This window comes from Dendropsophus ebraccatus, chromosome 11, assembly GCF_027789765.1.
Source record: "Dendropsophus ebraccatus isolate aDenEbr1 chromosome 11, aDenEbr1.pat, whole genome shotgun sequence".
In the NCBI taxonomy this organism is placed as follows: Eukaryota; Metazoa; Chordata; class Amphibia; order Anura; family Hylidae; genus Dendropsophus; species Dendropsophus ebraccatus.
Genome location: NC_091464.1, coordinates 60,759,902 through 60,776,789, shown reverse-complemented (window position 1 = coordinate 60,776,789; position 16,888 = coordinate 60,759,902). Strand labels below are relative to the sequence as shown.

The 16,888-nt window shown below is 42.8% G+C and overlaps 1 long non-coding RNA gene across 1 annotated transcript; it reads right to left on the bottom strand.

Moving 5' to 3' along the window:
- Window positions 1-2,803: 2,803 nt before the first annotated feature.
- On the bottom strand, window positions 2,804-15,872 carry LOC138767769 (uncharacterized). Its single transcript, XR_011358848.1, has 3 exons — window positions 15,800-15,872; window positions 15,033-15,129; window positions 2,804-2,862 (listed from the first exon to the last, which is right to left on the bottom strand). It is a non-coding gene; the product is annotated as an uncharacterized lncRNA (long non-coding RNA).
- Between the last annotated feature and the right edge of the window lie 1,016 nt (window positions 15,873-16,888).

Below are 16,888 nucleotides of genomic sequence, written 5' to 3'. Positions count from 1 at the left end.
CCCTACACCTCAGCAATGACGTTTCTGACACTTGCTCTGTGCTCTGCACTGATTGGCTGGCAAAAAGGCGATCGAACGCTAACTCAAACTTGAATGCTAACTCAAACGAACAGTGAAATGTTCTGTTCGAGTTCAAAAAAATCAAGATGTTCGACTCGAACCCAACTTTTCTCAAACAGTTCGATCAACACAAGTCCTTCTACAGTCCCATAAAGGACGTATGTTCATTCTCAGGAAATGTTTTTATTTTTTTTTATTGAAATTTTTACACTGTTTACAGGCGATTCTTTCTTAAGTGTCCTTCTCCTCCAGTTCTGATACAATCACAGACATTTACTAGAACACAATTTTAACTCATTTACAGGCAACCAAACTAAACCAGTTCAGACTGAAGTAGCAGAGCCTGCTGGGATTTCTCATCGAGAAAAATGTTTTACATCACTAACAACTTGTCTGGCAGGTTCTGTTTGATACCTGGGCTGTGCTGTTCTCACAAAACAGGCACTTGGGTAATTGCTTTTACTAACCCTGCGAGAGCAAAAAGTTGCGACACAGAGTTTATTGTTTATTTATTTGCAAAAAGGAAATGTTTAAAAATAGACCACCTTACAGAGATACATTCAAAACAGATATTGTTAAAAGTAAACCCACTCCTAACCTAGTTCTATCACAACAGTGCTCTTCTATCACCCTCCCACGTCATCCCCTTATTGGGCAGGGCACATGGCTGTAACATTGATATAGTAGCAGGGGAGGACACAGACTGCATAGGGCCCCTGTGCAAAAAATGTGCCTGCCCCCCCCCCTCCATACTTTATACCTCCCTCTCACTCTGTAGTTGCCCCCCCCATACTGTATATCTCCCTCCCCCTCTGTAGTTGCCCCCCCATACTGTATACCTCCCTCCCCCTCTGTTGTTGTCCCTCCCATACTGTATATCTCCCTCCCCCTCTGAAGTTGTTCCCCCCCATACTGTATACCTCCCCCTCTGTAGTCGTTTCCCCCATACTATATACCTCCCCCTTGTAGTCGTTCCGCCTCCATACTGTATACCTCCCCCTCTGTAGTTGTCCCCCCTGTACTGTATACCTCCACCTGTAGTCGTTTCCCCTCCATACTGTATACATCCCCCCTGTAGTTGTTCCCCCCATACTGTATACCTCCCCCTTTGTAGTTGTTCCCCCCATACTGTATACCTCCCCCTCTGTAGTTGTCCCCCCTGTACTGTATACCTCTCCCTGTAGTCGTTTCCCCTCCATACTGTATACACCCCCCTGTAGTTGTTCCCCCCATACTGTATACCTCCCCCCTGTAGTCGTTCCCCCCATACTGTATACATCCCCCTGTAGTCGCTTCCCCCTTACTGTATACCTCCCCCCTGTAGTTGTTCCTCCCCATACTGTATACCTCCCCCCTGTAGTCGTTCCCCCCATACTGTATACCTCCCCCTCTGTAGTTGTTCCCCTCCATACTGTATACCTCCCCCACTGTAGCTGTCCCCCCCCATACTGTATACCTCCCCCTGTAGTCTCCCCCCCATACTGTATACCTCCCCCTCTGTAGTTGTCCCCCCCATACTGTATACCTCCCCCTGTAGTTGTCCCCCCATACTGTATACCTCCTCCCTGTAGTCGCTCCCCCCATACTGTATACCTCCCCCCTGTAGTCGTTTCCCCCCCCCCCCATACTGTATACCTCCTCCCTGTAGTCATTCCCCCCATACTGTATACCTCTCCTTGTAGTTGTTCCTCTCATAATGTAGCCGGAACCGAGCTGCAGCAGCTTCCTTTGGGACCCGGCCACCCTGCAGTCGCACACCTACTGCTGACCCTGGCTGCGGGGGTACCGAGGTTGTGCTGCCAGGAGTGCCAGAGGGACATAGGGCGCAGGACTTGCTAGTTTGTCCATCACCAACCGGGCATCAGGATAAGCGGTGAAATCCACGGCTGATCCGAAAGTTCGGGTCTCTATGGATCAGCCATGGATTTCACCGCTAATCCTGACACCCGGCTGGTGACAGACAAACTAGCAAGTCCTGCGCCCCATGTCCCCCTGGCACTCCCGGCAGCACGTCCTCGGTACCTCCGCAGCCATGGTCAGTAGTAGGTGTGCGACTGCAGGGTGGCCGGGTCCCACAGGAAGCTGCTGCAGCCCGGTCCCAGGCGTCCTCTCACCTGTGTCCCTGTGTACTGCCACCACCGCTCACAGCGGCAGTTTCGCGCCCTCTCCTACCCCCCCAAACCCCCCCCCCCCCCCCCCCCCCCCCCCCCCCCCGTGGCCGATCCCAGAGAGAAAGGGGCTTGTGTAGCTGGTAAGGCTACTGCGGGGCCCTGGGCATTGAAGGGGACTGCCAGGCCCCTGTGCAGCCGAACCGGCTGTATAAGCGATAGGTCCGCCACTGTATAGTATTTTATAAAGTTCTTTGAGGATATGGAAGCTGGAGTATATAGGAGTTTTGTAGTAACCGTATTCACACCATTGTACTCTGTATTATTCATCTATGCAGAAAGTATGACGTCCACTTATACCTGCAATCTTTGTTGTTATCACTGTGCACACAGGACAGGTCATCAATAAGATATCATAGGTCATTTGTGAATCTACCTATAGGAAGTAAATGTAGCAGTCTAAATGGTGGCTCCATGATCCAATGCTACTCTGGTGGGGCAATCTTGACTTAGCAAACAATGCCTTCTACAAGATGGCTTTCTCTACTTAGCCACATACGTAGGAAAAAAAATGCACACACAAAGGATTTAAAAAAAAATAAATAAATAAAATCCCCTGACATGCCTTGTTAAAACCTTTAACATTTTATTTTAACATTTTATTTCTTGATCTGAGTTAGGCCGAATCTTCTTCCTGTAGAAGAAAAAGAAAAAAAAAGGAAATAAAATACGCAATAATCTTACTTTTACTCTTTTTCTCCTTCTGCCCCACTGTTTCAGTAAGTAGTTGTCAGCAAGCCACCACTGCTATAGTTGGGTTGGAGGAGGGGGGGGGGGGGGGGAGGGGTGACTGGATTTACAGGCTCCAGCACTGGGAAACTACTGACAGTAGGCTATGCATGCATAAAGCATCCTTAGCTTACTGTATAGTTTGTGCAGCTGCTTAGAGCTATGTACTGTGCCCATGTTATGCAAGGTGCACTACAGTACTGGGATATTGCACCAGTGTGACATGTTTAACACAGGCTATTTCTGTAGGACACATTAAAACTAGCCAGCAGGATTTCTAAATCATTTTGATACATAGCCATACCATATAACAAAACTAGAGGAAAGTCATTAAACCTTGGGGTGTTTGTCTCCTGATTTTATACTTAAGGTAGTAGTATAGAGTATCGTGAGAACCCCACAGGGCATAGATCACACTCATACAATATATGAAGTAATAGATAAGAGTTATGTGTAAGAGCATTCACTTTTCCAGTCCTAATTGACATTTTGTTTGTTTGGATCCAGACCGCACCATTATATTTCATCATGCCTAGACTCACCTACTCAACAATCTAAACACAAAATGTTCCATCTCACGTGCCAAATCAAATATGTCTCATCAATATGAAACCACACTCCAGACACGGAAGCACTTATAATTGGTACCTTAATTCTTATAACCTAATATCAACTATAACAGATGCCACCAAAGTCCATTCCAAAATTCCCATGTACCAAACCTCTATAAACTCAAGTCTAATTTTTAAGTGAATTTCATCAGTTAGTTCAAGGGTTTGTTAGGAAGCAAGACACTGGACACAAAAGACCACCTCTAACAACACATTCAAGATCCTCAGGGGTGGGGCCATCTCCTATTTCTTTTTCTCTAGATTCCATTGTGTACAGTTACCAAGATCAGGGGCAACTGAGGTTGGTGGTTCACCTCAGACCCTAACCAGATGAGCGTACACTTTTAACAATGTATTTAGATTAAAAAAATCTTACAGGGGGCCATCATTTGGAGTAGATGAGGCTAATGTATGTAAGAACAATAGCAATCATATTACATAGGGTATTGTATTTTATATCTAAGTCAAAGGTTGGTCCAGAATAAGGCAAACATGGCTGCTGTTTTGCAAAACAAGTGTCATACTGCATGGGTCATGTCTGGTATTGCAGCTCATCTCTGATAACACAAGCAAGATCGTTTTAGTTTTCTCTAGATTCCATACTGTAGAGTTACCAAGATCAGAAGTAACTAAAGTTGGGGGTTCACTTCAGACGCCAACCGGAGGAGCCAAACTTGCAAACTTTATAAGTGATGTCATTTGAATGAAAGTTTCACACAGGAGGCCATCTTTTTTAATAGATGAGGCCAACAAATAAGAAAATAATTGCGATAATATTACATGGCATGCATCTTTTACATAAGTGAAAGGTTGGTACAAAATTAGAGAAACATGGCTCCTTTCTTCCAAAACAAGTGCCATACTGCATGATGTACTGTTATCTGGTATTGCAGCTCAGCTCTATCGAAGTGAATAGGGCAGAGTTGTAGTACCACGCGCAGTCTCTTGACCTGTTCTTGGAAAGAAGCAGCCATTTTTTTCTTATCTTGTTTTTTTTTTTCTCTCTTTTGTCTTCTACTTACTTATCTTAGGGGAGTTGTACATATGGAAAAAACAAAACTGGTGAACATGCAGGATGAAGGAAAGAGGGTTTTCCAAAGCCAGAAGACATGTAAGGTAGATATTGTGTTAAGAAAATAATTGTTCACACAGTATAAAACACCCTTCTAAGGGCCCTATTACACAAAGCGATTATTGGCCAAACTTGGTTTACTGACCATTACCACTGATAACCGCTTGGTATAATAGGGCTGTGTTGGGGCTGTGGTCTAGGGGTAACTCATTTGTCTAGAGACCGGCCAGCAGTTCATTCTTTGGTTCAAATTCCCTGATGGAAATTAAATATAGGTCTTTCTTTTTTTCTCATTATTGTATAATTTTTAAGGCTATGTTCACACAGAGTATTTTTGCTTAAGATTATGGTTAGTATTTTGCAACCAAAACCAGAAGTGGATTGAAAACACAGAAAGGCTATGTTCACGCACAGCAATTATTTGACATTAAATGGCAGCCAGCCACTCAGTTTCAACAGGTTATTTGAACCAAAGAATGAACTGCTGGCAGGTCTCCTGACAGATGAGTTACCCCTAGACCACAGCTTCAAGACATTTGGGTTCAAAGATTCAACTATAGCTGGAGCGTTAGTTTCAGACGTAACCTGCCTACAGAGGACTGATCTGCAATCAGAGACACTGGCTGACTGCTGAGCGAGCAGGAGGCCGGGCAGCAGTGATTATTCATGGGGGAGGAAGTAAGGCATGTCAAAGTGTGGCACAAACAACTCCTCTTTGACACTTCATTACAGTAGGATTGTGCATAAACCACTGCACGGATAAATTACCAAAAGGCACCATACTCACTAGGGGACTGCCAGCTACAGCACACTGTCAGCACCTTAGGTAGGGCCCGGGTGCTGACAGATTCCCTTTAAGTCAGCGGATTTATTTCCAACAACATTACTTCTTGATAACTTCAGTATGACTATATAGAACCCATAATCTGATTTCCATTATCTCAAATACACAGTCAGGTAATGGACAACCTAATCATGTTTCCTATTACAGAACATGAACAATCAATCAGTCACTGATAACAGGTCATGTTTTCAAGCTTATAGGCATAGGCTGAATGATAATGCGTCTGCAAACTAAAAAAGATGGAGAATGGGGGTTCTGACTGCCAGGAAGACCTTATACAGCTAGTTCCCATTCCAATAGCTAGAGAAAAGAAAAGTTAAAGGGATATTCTGACAGAATTTTTTCTACATTTATTTAGTAAAAAAAACATTTTTACAATCAGTGGCAGCATGGGACAAGGCCCCTCTGCTGCCATTATGTAAGGAACTGCAGGGCTGCTTAAGCACCTTGTCCACAAAGTTACATATACATACAGCACTAGAGATACTGAGCCTCCCCTGATGTCTATACAATACATGTTACCATTAGAATATTACACTCGGGGGAGCTGTCTGTGTCACTAGTGCTGCAGACTCACGTCTATATAATACATGTTAGCATTAGAATAGATGTTACACTTAGGGTAGCTGTCTGAATTGCAGGCGCTGAAGTTACCGAACAGTGTAAGTGGGGATAACTGTCAATCACTGCTAGCTCTTCTTTAGGATGCTCTGTCTACAGCACTACTGACACAGACGGCTTTCCCAAGTGTACTGTCTATTCTAATACTAACATGTATTATATAGACATCAGGGGGGGCTAAGCATAGCTTGGGCTTATATGTAACTGTACTGGGACCAGGGCTTCAGCAGTTCTGCAATTCCTAACACAGCCATTGATGTCACCCCTTACTGCAGTTACTCAATGTAATGTAAAATAGTAATAATAATAATAATAATAAATAAAATAAAAAATTGTGGATTAGAGAGGACAAAAAAGGAAATCCAGTCCTAATTCACTCTTTTCATATATTGGTGCCGGATATATAAAGAAGAAGAACAGAAGAAACCTCTTGCCCTGTAATGTGGTGACTGATCAATGTAATGCTAATCTGATCCCAGCTTGGTGTGATATAACATGTAATATCCTTGTTTATTCCCTGTAAAACATCTGGATTTTGCAGGTGCTGACGATTCTTTGTGAAGGTGAAAATGAATAGAATCTGAAACATGAGCTGAGTCCGCGTCCTCAATAGATGTTAGGACGTGTGTAATACAGTAGATGTGGGAAAGTGGGAAGTGTCTTCATAATACTGCATTAATAGCCGATCTCAATATGTCATTTCAAGGGGATTTTCTACTATTAACTATTATAGCATATCAATAGGTACACCGCAACATGAGAGGTCAGACCTCTACTCAAGTATGCAGGCCTGTGTTATTTCTTGTACATGTAATATGACTAAACACGTAAAGGGACTGGATCAGCTAGATTTTTTTTTTTAATGATCAGAGCCTGGTACTAAAACATGTTCTTTTTTCAGAATCTGTTTCTATTTTCTGGTTGTAATTGTATATTTTATTGTACATTATTATGGGAGCTGCCATCTTGCCTGAGCTATTTTAACAATAACTATATACTATACAATATATATAGTTGGGCTCAAAAGTGTAGAAATTTTGCTTTCTTGTCCTTTTTTCAGAGAATGTGAATGATAACACATAAACATTTCTTCTGCTCATGGTTAGTGATTGGGTGAGGCCATTTATTGTCAAACTACTATGTTTTCTCTTTTTAAATCATAATGACAACCAAAAAGTTCACATACCCCAGTTCTTAACACCATGTATTGCCCCCTCTAACATTAATGACAGCTTGAAGTATTTTGTGGTAGTTGTGGATGAGGCTCTTTATTTTCTCTGATGTTAAAGCTGCTCATTCTTCTTGGCAAAAAGTCTTCAGTTCCTATAAATTGCTGGGTCTTACATGAACTATGTGCCAGAGATCTCCCCACAGTGGCTCAATGATGTTGAGGTCAGGAGACTGAGATGGCCACTCCAGAACCTTCACTTTGTTCTGCTGTAGCTAATGACAGTACATCTGACAAGTACATCCCATACGCAGCTTTTGTGCTGATGAGTGATGATAAAATGCTGCATTCATCTTTCCTTCAACTTTTACCAATTTTCCTGTGCCTTTGTAGCTCACGTATCCCAAAACATCATCAATCCACCCCTATGCTTTACAGTAAGAATGGTGTTCCTTTCATCATAGGCCTTGTTCACGCCTCTTCAAATGTAATATTTATGGTTGTGGTCAAAAAGTTTGATTTTGGTCTTCATACTCCAAATTGCCTTGTTCCAAAAGTTTTGAGATTTGTCTCCGTGCTGTTTGACGTATTGTAGGCGAGATATTTTGTGGCATTCGCACAGAAATGGCTTTCTTTTGGCTTTATCATTGAGCCACTCTGGGGAGTAGAAAAAGAGTATTTCTTCCACCATGAGTGGAAAAAAAGTTTTTGTGTTAATTGTCTTTGAAAAAAGCACAACTGTATATATATATATATATATATATATATATATATATATATTAATGGTAATTTTAACAATTTAGAGACATGCTTTACAGCAAGCCCCATGGACCATAGGTGCAGTGGACAGAACCTGTCCCATTCAGATGAATAAGGCTTCTGGGTAGCCAGTCATGGGCATGCAGAGAGGATTAACTAAGATAATGGCATAGGACAGAAAGGTTGAGTATGATGAAATATCACTGCCCGATCCCTTTTTTCTGGGAGAGATAAGCTGACACCAGTGCGGTCTGGCTGTTATACCTCTTCCCATAGACAACACAGGAACATTTGGCTGTGCCAGAGTTGTTATACTATAAATTGTCAATTTCTCATGGTGGATGTTCAATGTCTGGGATTCCACTACTACTCCCACTGTGCAGGTATTTGGTGTTAGAGTGAGACACCAAACTGTACAAAGCCCCTTTGATATATGGTTAAAAAAAGCCACCACAATTAGTAAATCCTAACAATGTACAACAAATAAGTATGGTGGAAAAAGGTGATTAAGGTGTCTAGAGAACCATAATGAGGTACCTGCACTATGAACCAATGTTATCCAGGGGTGGATTATAATGTGGGCAGTTTAGGCAGCTGCCCGGGGGCCTGAGGCTCCTGTGGGGCCTATGACTGTCCAAAATGCCCAACATTATCACTCTCAGGGCTACTCCATCCATGAGGCAGAATGAATGAAGTCTGTGCCACAGGGGGCTTTGCTGAAACTGAATGTTGGCAATTCAGCCTCCAGCCTATACTGCACACAGAGTACATGTACTGTATCTGTTTGTACTGTATTCTGTATCTGTATGTATGTATGTATGTATGGTATCTGTGTGCAGTGTCGGACTGGGGTATCTGGGGCCTATCAGAGAAAATGATCCTGGGGGCCCCCAATGAAGAACTAGTGAGAAACGACATGTCAGTCAGTATAAGTGCAGGTTCTAAAGCTGGATGCCCACCGAAGGTTCCTCCAGTTCTCTGGTGAGCCAGTATGTAATGTATGATTGGTGAGCCAGTATGTAATGTATGATTGGTGAGCCAGTATGTAATGTATGATTGGCAGGTCTGCTATTAAAGACTTTCTGCAGCAGCTGCTATAATAGTTGGGTGGACAGCCCTGGGCCAAGGGTATATTTCTGCCACCCCTGATGTTATCTGACATAATGTGCTCCCACCTATTTCCATCAAGAAGGGGTCACTTACTTCTAGAGACATAGTTGTGTGGAGATGGACTGGATACTGTATTCCTTCATAGCTGTCCATTAAATCTACAATCCTATAATTTAGTAGGCATTTACCTCTGCTGTGCACTTTTTCCAGCTCTTAGGAATTGGCCTATGTATTATGGTAACGTCTTAATACGCTGCATTACGAGGATTTATAGGCGGCTGTATAATCCCTTCCTGCGTGTGAAGTCATTCCTCCCCAGTCCATTCATCACCGTAATTATACTATTTCCATGTTTACAATGTTTACACACAAAAATAAGGGCCCCCCGCTCCTCGGTGGTGTCTGTGCAGTAAATCCATGTTGTGACAAGTCGTAATGTGATTTATATTAATTTATTACCTTAAATGATCCAAAGATTCTGGAACATTTGCAAGAATGAGAAATCTGTTGTAGCTCCTGCTTTATTTACCTCTTTTCCAAGAAATCACACCATTTTACAATATGACATATGTATATACTGTACATACTGTATGTACACTAATGTAGTAGAGCTAACCTTGTCATAAAAAATGAGTTTGTCATTTGGCTCATAAGATACCCATACACCTTCATAGCTATCAGCTCAACTCTCGCATACAAGTTTACTCAGCTCAGCAGAACAAGTATGTGTTTTCATTGGGGTGACGGCAGATACCTCCAGCAGTGACTTCTCTCCTTAAAGGGAATGTATCATCAGAAGATCATCTATTGGTTGAATATAAGTTTTATGTTAAACATATTTTTTGGTGATGGCTTTTATAATTTTCCATTTTACTGTGTATATTGTAGAATAATCCTGAAATCTTGAAGTTTTTATTCTCACCACTAGGTCTAAAACTAAGCTGAGACTTCCTGTTGTGCCTGTGATGATAAGGAGGAGGCTGCTGTAAAGTCATCTGTACAGCATTACAGTGACATGTGACACCAGTTGATAGAGGAGGCAATAGCAGCTCCCTGTGGAATGATCTCTTCTTAAAGTGACTGTACCACCAGGCCCAGGCCGACCCACCCTTAGTGGGAGGAAAGCCTAGCCCCTCTATGATAGGGTTCCATTGATTGTAATGGAGTCACTTTATGGAGGGACTGAGGTTTCTTCCCACTGGGGGTGGGTCGGCCCGCCTCCAGTGCTTCAGCCTGGGCCTGGTGGTACAGTCACAGTGTACGCTCAGCAATGTTTCACATTCATCTCAAGGAGACAGACTTTGTCCATTGTCGTCTATGTCCATGGGGCTTGCTGTAAAGCATGTAACTAAATGCTGTTAACAGTTGCTCATGCAAGATGGCAGCCCCCATTACATTGTACATAAAATGTGTCTGATTTTTGCCCCTATAGAGTTGATGGCGATAGCTAAGTAAAAATGCTCAGATAGCTTGGATACATTTGGCAGCTCCATAGACAATTTAAAGAGCTACTTTATTAAAAACAAAGACTAGGGTGCCCTGTTCTCAAGATTGCAGGGATCCCAGTGGCCGGATTGCCTGTAATCTGACACTTATTCCCCATTCTGTGGATAAGGAATAAGAGCTCTAATATGGAATATCACTTCAAGAACAAAAGTATCAGATGCTGGAATTCAAAATAAAAGATTTTCTTTCTCTGGCATCATCTCTTGTGAGTCCGGAGGCCCCTGTACACATAAATAGTCAGATGGCCTGTTGGTGGCTTTGGCTAACATATTTTTAATTTATGCTGATGCTTTTAAGGTGACATGATAATGTGGTATGTGTGAATTTTTATTATTTTTTATAGGTAAAGCTATTGAGCTATTTTACTAGCTAACTCTAAGGGTCCTTCATGTTAACAGATTTTTGGCTGTCCGTGGACATATCAGTGAGATCAGCACTCGTTTGCAATGCATTTACATGGAACAGTTAATCGAGCGACCAGGCCTCACAAACGATCCTTGTATCGTTCCTGCAGCCATGGAAACTGACAGCAGAGATGTATATACAGTGGTACTGTACCGTGGTTTAAGAGTAACTTGGATTGAGAGCGTTTTTTTTTTTTTTTTTTTTTTAAGAGCTCACAGTTTTTCATAATTGTAACTTGTAAATTGTAATGGTGCGTTTACACAGACAGATTTATCTGACAGATCTTTGAAGCCAAAACCAGGAACAGACTATAAACAGGGATCAGGTCAGAAAGGAAAGACTGGGATCTATCCTCTTTTCAAATCCATTCCTGGCTTTGGCTTTCAAAATCTATCAGATAAATCTTTCTGTGTAAACGCACCCTTAGAGCATTGCTTTGGTTTAAGAGCTCCCTGTACTGTGTGGGAGCGGGAGTGGGGGAGGGACATGGTCTGCATAGCAGGGTCTATAGCACTGTACTCTGAGTCAAGAAATCTCCCTCACCTTCCAAATCATAGCAGATCCACATCAGGCTGGGGCTTACATCAGAAGACAGGACTGTGGAGGTAATTTCTTTATAGCTGTAACCCCTCTCTCCCAGTACAGAGTGCTGCTATACTGTGCTCACATATTCCCCGCTCATTCCTTCATGCTCCCTGCAGTCTCTGTCAGTCCATGTCAGACATATACACAGACAGATATACACATATACTCACCCACACAGAAGTAGCAGTGGAGGATGTCTCTGCCCATGAGGAGGAGGAGGAGGTAGAGCGGAGGATCACACTGCTGATCTGTCTCTGTCCGGAGGAAGGGTGGGGGTTAAAGGCATCTGTGAGCTGGGAGACGCTGTGGGGGGCGGGGGATGGGGCTAGGCTGCAGTCACATGTTGGGGAGAAGAGTTTTCTCCTTTCTGTCTCTCAACAAGGCTGCTATGCCAAGCCAGGGGCCAGATATATGGACCCAGGAGGCCGCAGGTGGCGCCCCCTTTCTGCTGAGAGTGCACAGCACCCTGTGTGGCTGCACTGCTGGCACACCCCTAAGGCCGGCCCTGGCTAGTACATTATTCTTGCTTGGGTGGACTAATTGTCCTTTGGGTGTGTCTTTAATTGAAAAGTCCTTTGAATTTAATGGTAAATACAGTGAAATGACAGTGAAAATAGAAAAACTGTGTGTGAACAACTAAAAAATTATGTCCATTTTTTTGCAAAAGACGTCCGAAAACAATGTCCGTCATTTTATACCCTGTGTACATTGGGCGGCCATCATTTGATTGGCTTTGATGAATTCCATTGAGGTGAATTAAAATTCTGTAAAAACATACATCATTAAAAAAAGCAGATGCCTTTTCTCTTTTTTGTACTTAGTGTGAACATAGCCCATCTGTGTATAACAGCCATACCATTGTTTTTAGAGTAGAGATGTGGTCAGTAACTTAGAGAGCGAGCTGTCACAAATCAGAGAGAAAGAGCAACATATTAGGAGGAGTCAAGTTTACAAAAATATTGAATTTAACAAGATTAGAAAACCAGATATCAACATGACCGACCGTTCCTCCCAAGGAGTCTTATCTCCCAATTAAAACCACATCTATCATACATTGATCACACAGCGATCACACATTGATATGGGATAAGTGTTGACGGGACAAACTCTTCAAGGTAAAGCTTCACTTTGTTCTCTCTTTCTGCTTTCTAACATCTTTTCCCACGTCCTTCCCTTTAATCATACTTCTTAGCCTTTTACAGTTCTATTATTTTATTTAATCAGTCTCTTTTTATGTTACTCAGATTCTTTCCTTTCTTCTTGCCATCGAAAATATTTGCTTTAAGGGCTGCTACGTCACGAACTGTTATGTTTGCTGGTGCATGCAGTGCAGTATCACCGCTCTGCACACAAGATATGGTATCATGTAAGAGCCTTGCACCACAGTAAGGAGTCACACACTGGTGGGAGACAATGCAGATTGTTTGATGATATCAGGGATTAGAGTGTGGGAGGCCTGATCCTATAGAAAATCATGTAGTATAGAGTTCAGTTTACATGAAGCATTTTGAACTAAAACCAGAGGTGGAACCAAAGAGAACCAAAGAGAAAACTTTATTGGAAAGAAAACTTTTTCTATGTTTTGGATCCATTCTTGGTTTTAAGGTAAATTCTGACCAAGATACTATGTGTGAACCCAGCCTTAAATTTTCTGCTCTAAAAACAGAAACTTGACTTGAAAACTTGAAAGTGACAACCACTTCTCCAAACCAGAAATTCTCTCATTAGTAGGTCCCCCTCATATGTGGATAGATCGCATCATTAGGTTGGTCCCCCAGTAGGTAGATTGCTCTAGTATATGTAGGTCCCATAGCAGATATTTTCCCTCATTATATATGGGCCACCCCACTAGGTCGTTAGTTTGCTCCGAATAGCTAGGTCCCCAGTAAGTAGTTTCTTCCAGTATTTGTAGGTCACCCCACTAAGTAGGTAGGTTGCTCTATTAGGGTATGTGCACACTAAGTAATTTTGACGGAAACTCTGTCGCGGAATTCTCAGCGTGCGTCTCTGTCTGTGTCATAGACTCCATTCTATCCATGGGCGGATTCTTTCATCTGTCCAAGGAATGAACTTGATCATTCTTTGGACGGATAAAAGAATCCGCCCATGCATATAATGGAGTCTATGACACGGGAGGAGACGCGTCTGCCCGCCGCAGTCTGCGGGCAGGCGCAAGCTGAGAATTCGGCAACAGAGTTTCCGTCAAAATTACTCAGTGTGCACATGCCCTTAGGTAGATCCCCCGGTAAGTAGTTCACTCTAGTATTTGGAGGTCCCATAGTAGGTATTTTCTCCCATTATATGTGGGTCACCCCACTAGGTTGGTAGTTTGTTCCAAATAGCTAGATCTCTCAGTAGGTAGTTTCCCTCATTATACGTAGGTCCCCCCCACAAGGTAGGTAGGTCGTTCTGTTAGTCAGGTCTCCCACTAGGAAGTTTCCCCATTATATGTAGATCCACCAGAAAGTAGTTTCCTCCAGTAGAAGAATCTCTTCAACAAGACTAAGCTCCCAGCTCCTCCTAAGTCCCTGTTGTCCCTTAATCACTTCCAGACTGCAGGCAGCTCCATGCCTATGGTTGTAAGAGACCAGAAGTGTTTCTTTCTGAGTTGAGGAGCAAGAAGTAAATGGCTCTTTGCTCTATTACAGGATGTACACTTAGCCATTAAGCCAGAAGTAAGTAAAAAAATTCCAGCCCATTGGCTAGCTTCCTTCCTATTACAATATGGAAATGTATGTCTACAACCGATACATACTGCTGATGGTGTGGACACCTGCACTGCGAGAGCACATAGAGGTGTCAGCAGTGCCTACTAACTAACTAACTAACCTAAAAATGACTTACTTCTGTCCTATACTCATCCTAACAACAGGTTACCAGCAGGATCTCTTCTGTGTGACAAGCATTTCTCGTCCTTTCTTTCTCCTGTCAACAGGTACCAGCACATCATAGAAAACAAGAACATTTTTATTGCCATAAGGTAGATAAGGTAAAAAATTTTAAATAGAGAAATTGTCTCATAGGTAGGTCCCCTCCATTGGGTACAGTAGTTTCCCAACCTAGGTAGGTAGGCTGCTTCATTAGGTAGGCCCCCCAGTAGGTGGTTTACTTTGGCATATGTAGGTCTCCCGGCAGGTATTTTCCTCTATTATATGTACGTCCTTTACTAGGTAGGCGGCTCCATAAGGTAGTTACCCTAGTAGGTAGTTTCATCATTATATGTAGGTTCCCCACTAGGTAGGTTGCTCCATTAGGTAATCCCTCTAGTAGGCAGTTTTATCACTATATGTAGATCGAGCTACTAATGATGTGGACACCTGCACTGTTATAGTGGTGTGGGCAGTACCAAGTCTGAACTGTTATGGTACAGTGTATAAAGGAGTTAAGAACCAACCTTAAAAAATACTTGCTTCTGCCCTTTACTCATCCCTAGGTCATGCTACCAGCAGGATATCTTCTGTGTGACAACCATTTCTCGACCATTCTTTCTCCTGTCAACAGGTACCAGCACAATTGATATCATAGTGAGAGTCAGAAAACAAGGACATCTTCATTGCAATAAGCAAGATATACAGATGATAGAGAAATGATATCATAGGTAGGCCCCCGCCATAAGGTACAGTAGGTGCCTCAAGTAGGTAGGTTTTATCATTAGGTGGGTCCCCCAGTAGGTTTACTCTAATTTATGTAGGTTCCCCAGGAGGTATTTTCCCCTTTATATGTAGGACCCCCCAACTATGTAGGTAGGTAGGTTGCTCCAATAGGTGGTTCCCCCAGTAGATTTACAGTAGATTTAATATATGTAATTTTCACAGTAGATATGTAGGTTTTTCCAATAGGTAGGTCCCCCACTAGGTAGTTTCCCCATTATATGTAGGTCCCTCAGGAGGTAGTTTCTCCCATTATATGTAGGACCCTCACTAGTTAGGTTGCTGTGTTAGGTAGGTCCCCCAGTAGGTGGTTTACTTTAATATATGTAGGTCTCTCAGTAGGCAGTTTTCCCATTATTTTTTGGTGCGTCACTAGGTAGATCGCCGTACTAGGTAGGTCCCACAGTAGGTAGTCTCATCATTATACAGTATGTAGCCCCCGCCCCAACAGCTAGTTTGTCCCAGCAGAAGGAACCCGTTAATAAAATTGAAAAAAGAAACCTATTCTCACTTGCTCATGGCTCCCCCTAAGTCACTGTTGCCTTCTCTTCATCACTTCCAGACTGCAGGCTGCTTCATACCTGTACCTACTGCTCATAATGTGGACACCTGCACTCCGATAGCTCATAGTGGTGTGGGCAGTACCATCTCGGAACTGTTATGGTACAGTGTACAAACGGGTTAACAAGTAACCTAAAATGACTTGCTTCTTTCCTTTACTCATTCTTACATGCTACCAGCAGGGTTCCTTCTGTGTGACAATTTTTCAACCTTTCTTTCTTCATTGATATCAAACTTAGAGAACAAGAACAATGGAAATGCAATAAGCTAAATGTACATTTGATAGAGAAATGGTCTCATAGGTAAGGCACAGGTGGGTTGGTCACTCTAGTAGGCACTCCACCACACATACACACTCGGGGTGGTCCCCCAGTAGGTAGTTTCCCCCTGTAGATAGGGAGGAAACTACCTACTGGGGGGAAATTACCTGGCTCTGTACCCTGTCACAGCTTTCACCTGAACATGCATTCAACTCCCAGGTGCCATGAGCATGCCAATATGGTTAAAAGAGGCACTAACACTGACCTATCAGACCCCGTGCCTTCCCGTGTAGGTAGGTGTACCTGTGGGGGCAATGGGAACATAGGAAGCTCCTCCTAGAATATCACCAAACATGCCACCAGCCACTAGACACAATTTCTTTTCTTTTTTTTTTAATGGATATAGTAACATTTTAAACATTTTGTTGCTGCATTGTGAGAGCCATGACATTCCCTTCTCTTGGTTAAGCTTGATAGACATGTGCCTTTATTGCATCACATTGCATGGCACCAATGGGCTTGCATAGGGAGACCCCTTCCTCTGTAAAAATACTTATGTGCTGTGGTTATTCATGGCCAATGTATATGAGTAGTTAAATGGCCAGGATTGGAGTTATCTCCAGTAGGGGCTGATGCAGCAGGTTGTTAGTTGTATATTAGGGTGTATTTTGGTGTGAGCAGCTGCACTGTAATAGCACATAGTAGTGTGGGCGCATGCACTGTAATAACATTTAGTAGAGTAGGCACATGCACAGAAATATTACATAGTAGTGTCAGCG